This window comes from Durio zibethinus, chromosome 11 (assembly GCF_047325235.1).
Source record: "Durio zibethinus cultivar Kanyao isolate XHJ-2024 chromosome 11, ASM4732523v1, whole genome shotgun sequence".
Taxonomy (NCBI): Eukaryota; Viridiplantae; Streptophyta; class Magnoliopsida; order Malvales; family Malvaceae; genus Durio; species Durio zibethinus.
In genome coordinates this window covers 8,786,660-8,791,957 of record NC_143172.1, presented here as the reverse complement: position 1 = coordinate 8,791,957, position 5,298 = coordinate 8,786,660, and the positions used below count along the sequence as shown (strand labels likewise).

Genomic DNA, 5,298 nt, shown 5'->3' with positions numbered 1-5,298 from the left:
CAGAGTAGAACGTAATGGCATTGACTATCCTTTTCACCTCTTCAATTGTCTGATATAAAGTGTGTTTTGAAATTTGTCCTTGAAATCACAGGCCATCAAACTTACATGTTAATGAGTTACGACTTGTGAGAAATTTTAGGAATTAAATAACCTTAATAAGCTCAAAGTGTTATATAAATTCTTAGAATGTATCTTTTTAGTTTGTCCACAAAGAAACCATGGAACCCCCCCCCCCCCCCCCCTGCCCAAAAAAATGAACAAAAGAAAGGACAGCTAAGATTGTTATAGAATAATGACGGCTGATTTTTTTGCTTGACACTTCCCTTCATAGCATGTATTTTGTTTATTTTAAATTTTGAACCTTATCCTACGATTGTGCCTTTCTATGCAAATTAAACAAGGAGACTTAAACAAGTTGGCAGAAAGGGCATTACTGATCCAAATGACTTCTTGATTTTAAACTTGAACCATCCAATTAAATTCTCAAGCAGTCCAGCAGCCACTCCTTTGAAAAGAAATCTTGCTACAATCTTCTCAATTCCTATACCCACTCTCACATCTGATTACCCTTGGCAAGAATTGAACTCTTTCTCCAAAGCCCTACATGAAAGAAAAAACAAAGTGGAAGGGAAAATCAAAAATGGAAAAAGAGGGGAGGAGGAGACAGAATAAAATACGGAGCTATTTCCAAAGGTGACATTACCCTGCTCGCCCCTATTCTATGTTTCACTGGTGTATGCATGTGTGTTTAAGTTTGTACTGCCTTCCTTAATTGCATAACAAACAAAAGCTATGAAATATAACCGTTTTGATAGGCAATATACATGGGACTGAAAAACCTGTCAAGCTAACCTTGTAAAGCATCCATGACAGTGGCAGCATGAGCAGGGCTTACAAAATCAACAAAACAAAGTATCAGCGGATCTCCTCCAGGCTGCACAAATCATGAATTATCAATGTATTTACTATTTACTCTGCAGTCTAAACAAATAAATAAATAAACTTACATGTCTTGATTATTTGCTTACTAGTCTCACTTCCTTGTACCCAACAAATGGGCGGAAAATATCTGCCAACTGAGGTGAAGGATAAAACTAAATTTGAAAAAAAATGCCAAAGTGAAAATTATAGCCAATGAAAGGATACAAGAAACTTCTCGGTGTGTACAGTCAGAAGGCAAACCCTCGACAAACAGTGTACTGGATGCATCAGGAGGAAGCGGATGTTCAGGCCTTCCACCATCAAATCCTAAGGTCCTATCTTTCATAGTTTGTCCAGGATCAACAACACCAATACCCACTATGCGGGGATCATCAACAGAATGGCCGGGCATTCCCCCATTCATAGGTCTAGCAAACTGACTGCCACTATCTGATGAAAGTTACTGTAAGGGTGCTTTTGTTCATTAGATCTACTAATATAACCATGTAGAGAATGAAAACTTTGGACCTTTAGCGTGAAAAATAAAAAATAACTGGTTTAATACCATGCTGCAAAGGTAACGATCATAAGATGCTCCAATGGAGTCACTATCTCTGATTGCCCGCATTGCTCTTCTATCATCATCCTGGGAATAATAACTACAAAGTTCATAGCCACTGGAGACATCTACAAAGATTAATGGCACATTTCAGCAAGCAAACCACCAAGAAAAGTAGAAGGGGTAAGATCGGGAGGGGAAGGAGAAACATACTAATCCAAGGATTCCAAAAGCAAAAGCATATTAAGGCATGACGAACATCACAAAACTAAATATAAAGTTATGAATATGTGCATGCAAGTTCTCTTTCTTAGTCAACAAATCCAGAGTGTTGACCTCTTCAAACTTTTGACGATTACAATTAGAATAGGCTAGTGAATCTGCTAAAAAGGGTTCCAAGAAACAAAAATGGTATGACAAGGTTGCTAAAATTACAAACAAATATGATATAAGTATGAAGCATACCAATTAAGCAAGATAATTCCAGAGTAGTTTATTGGTATTAAATCTTTCCTCTTTCTGATCAATTGAAAATATTGATTCTCGCCAAATACTGGTGAACAAAATTGATTAATAAGTTCAGACAGGAAACTGGTCAAGGATGCATATCACTTAAATCCTTAAAGACACAAAGCCGCATGTTTATCATTCAACATCAGAACCGATAAGGGAGATAAAAAGTAGTCAGACAGCCAGACAATTAATGAAACATCATGCACAATCAAAGTCATTTGACCAACCAGTGCCTTTCCAAGGTTTCTGGTATTACTCTATTCTCATAATAAGATAAAAATAATTAAGCTTTTTTGTGCAGTGCTTAATTGTATATGAACCAATAGACTTTATAGATTCTAAATCCATAATTAGAATAATCGTCCCTGCCAAAAAAAGAACTTAGTGCAAATGCAATCATGAAACAGCAAGCCAATTACGCTAATCTTGAGATATTTTAAGCAAGCAATTACATCTTGAAACTATCAATTAAACAGCAAGCATTGACGCTGACAATGGGAATCATTTCAATTAAGGAAATTTGAATTCAGCTATGCATTAAAAGTTGAAAATCTAACTAGTGAAAAATAAATGCATATCAGCACCAAATAATTTTCCTTTTCTCTTCCCATGGGTTTCTCTTTCGCCGAACAGAGGTTAAAATTGTGAGATATGGGAAAAATATTAAACACTAAATCGAGCAGATATTAACAGAAAATGTATAGCTTAAAAAAGAATGAAAAGAAGAAAAAAGGACAAATTTATTTACCGTAATCGGAGCGAGGGCGTTTCCCGACGAGAGCAGGGATCGAGGAAGGGGGAGGCTGGCGTGAGTCGCTATACCTCCGATAAGAATCTGCCATGCCTCTTATCTATTAGCTAAAGATATAAAAAGAAGAAGACGTAACGGAGGATTTTATATATTTCCCTCTCTATTTCTCCTTTTTTTTTTCTTTCTAATTAAAATTAAAACCCAAAAAATCATTATTTTAAAAAATATTTAATTATTATTTTAAGATAGTTGTTAACAATTCCTCGTTCACATTCAGCTAAAATATAATGGCATCTCAACTTCTTCAAGTTACAAATAAAATAAATGGTAGTCGCAGGTGAAAGAAGAAACGAAGAGAGTGCAGTTAATTCACATGAGATAAGAAGTCATGGATCTTGTTTCCATACGGAAAATGAAGTCATCCAAAGAAATCGTTTTCTTTAGTATGTAATTAGTCCCGAGCTACACATTCCTTAGGGATGATAGTTCTATTCATTTTTTGTGGTTTTAATTTCATCGATTTTTTTTTAATTAATTTTTAAATCGAATCGGATAATAATAAAATAAAATTATGGTCAAGTCATGATTTAATTTTAGATAAATTCGCTCCAATCATATATATATATATAATTATTTTTTAATTAATTATTTAATTTTATAATTATATATAATTATATGTATTTAATTTTATATTTATATTAAAAATAATATTTTATTAATTTTAAATTAAATCATATTAAGTACAATTTTATATAACATCATGTTGAGATCGAATTTGGATATTAAAAAATTTTTAAAAAAATAATCGGATCAAATTGAATTCAATACGAACAAAAACTTGTTTAACTTTGAATCGACCCATTACCATCTCTATTCCTTACTCTAAAAAAAATCTACAGTAATTTTAAAATTTTTTATTTTATTATAAAGTCATTAAACAATAACCATTAGATATAAAAAATTAACATAAATCATTAATTTTTTTAATTATAAGAAGAACTAATTACTTGTTAACATGTTAATTTGATTTTAATTAATTACATTAAATATTATTTATTAAATAAAATAAAATAAATTTTTAACAGATAAATATAATTTATTTAAAATTCTTAAAAAAAGAGAAGATAATATAATATTTTTAAAAAATTTAATTGAAAATTAGTTAACGTAAAAAGATGAGAATTATCATAAAATTAGTATCATTTGATATAAAATATATTAAAAATATCATAATACCTTAAGAGAGAGTTTAATAATTCTAAATATAATAAAAGTAAGAACAAACATAAAAAATATTATTATAATGTAAATAATTAAATTGATAATATAAAACAATTATTACTATATATTCAGATAATAATTCTAAAGCAACAAATAAGTGTTAATGTAAAAATGTGAAAATAATCGTTAAATTGGTGTCATTTAATGTAAAATGAGTTAAAATGTCGTAACATCCAAACAAAAAGTTATGATAGTTGTAAATATAATGAAAAATAACAACAGACATAAAAAGATATTATTGTAACAAAAATAATTAAGTTAATAATATAAAAGAAATATTATTGCAAATAAAAATAATTTTAATCCAAAAAATAAAAGTTAATGTAAAAAGATCATAAAATAATATTATTTGATGTAAAATGGTTATAAGTATCGTTATACCTTAATAAAACATTGTAATAATTATAAATGTAATGAAAAATAACAACAAGTGTAAAAAAAATTATTAAAACATAAATAATTAAATTGGTAATGTAAAAAAATTAGTATTATAAATAAAAAATAATCCTACACAAAAAAAATGTGTTAACGTAAAAAGATAAGAATAATAGTAAAATTGGTATTTTTTTTTTTTTGCCTAAAATGGTTAGAAATATCGTAACATCTTTAAAAACAATTAAAGTAATCCTAAAACATACTAAAAGGCAACAACAAGCGTAAAATAATATTATTATAACGTAAATAATTAAGTTGATAATATAAAAAAATTTATTATTATAAATAAAAATAATTCTAAAAAAAAATTAACATAAAAAAATGAGAGTAATTGTAAAATTAAAATCATTTGGCATAATAATGCGTTAGAAGTGTCGTAAAGTAAAAAAGAAAATAATTGTGAAATTAGTATCACATTCCATAAATTGGATAAGAATTGTCATAACACCTTAACAAAAAATTATGATAAATTTAAATATAATTTAAAGTAAGAACAAGTGCAAAAAAATATTATTGTAATATAAATAATATTTTTAGCAACGTAAAAGATTATTATTATAAATAATAATAATTCTAAACTAAAAAATAAGTATTAGTATAAAAAAGAAAAGGTAAGAGTAATAGTAAAATTGATATTATTTTGCGTAAAATGATTAGAAGTATCATAACACCTTTAAAACAAAGTTGTAATACTTCTAAACGTATTGAAAGGTAACAACAAGTGCAAAAAAATATTATTGTAATATAAATAATATTTTTAGCAACGTAAAATATTATTATTATAAATAATAATAATTCTAAACTAAAAAATAAGTATTAGTATAAAAAAAAAAAGGTA

At 27.9% G+C, this 5,298-nt stretch overlaps 1 pseudogene across 1 annotated transcript; it reads right to left on the bottom strand.

Moving 5' to 3' along the window:
- Positions 1-279: 279 nt before the first annotated feature.
- Positions 280-3,194, bottom strand: LOC111289931 (RNA-binding protein 2-like; annotated as a pseudogene). Its single transcript, XR_016346308.1, has 6 exons — positions 2,742-3,194; positions 1,487-1,608; positions 1,147-1,384; positions 1,008-1,069; positions 853-934; positions 280-600 (listed from the first exon to the last, which is right to left on the bottom strand). The product of XR_016346308.1 is annotated as an RNA-binding protein 2-like (transcript).
- Positions 3,195-5,298: the final 2,104 nt, after the last annotated feature.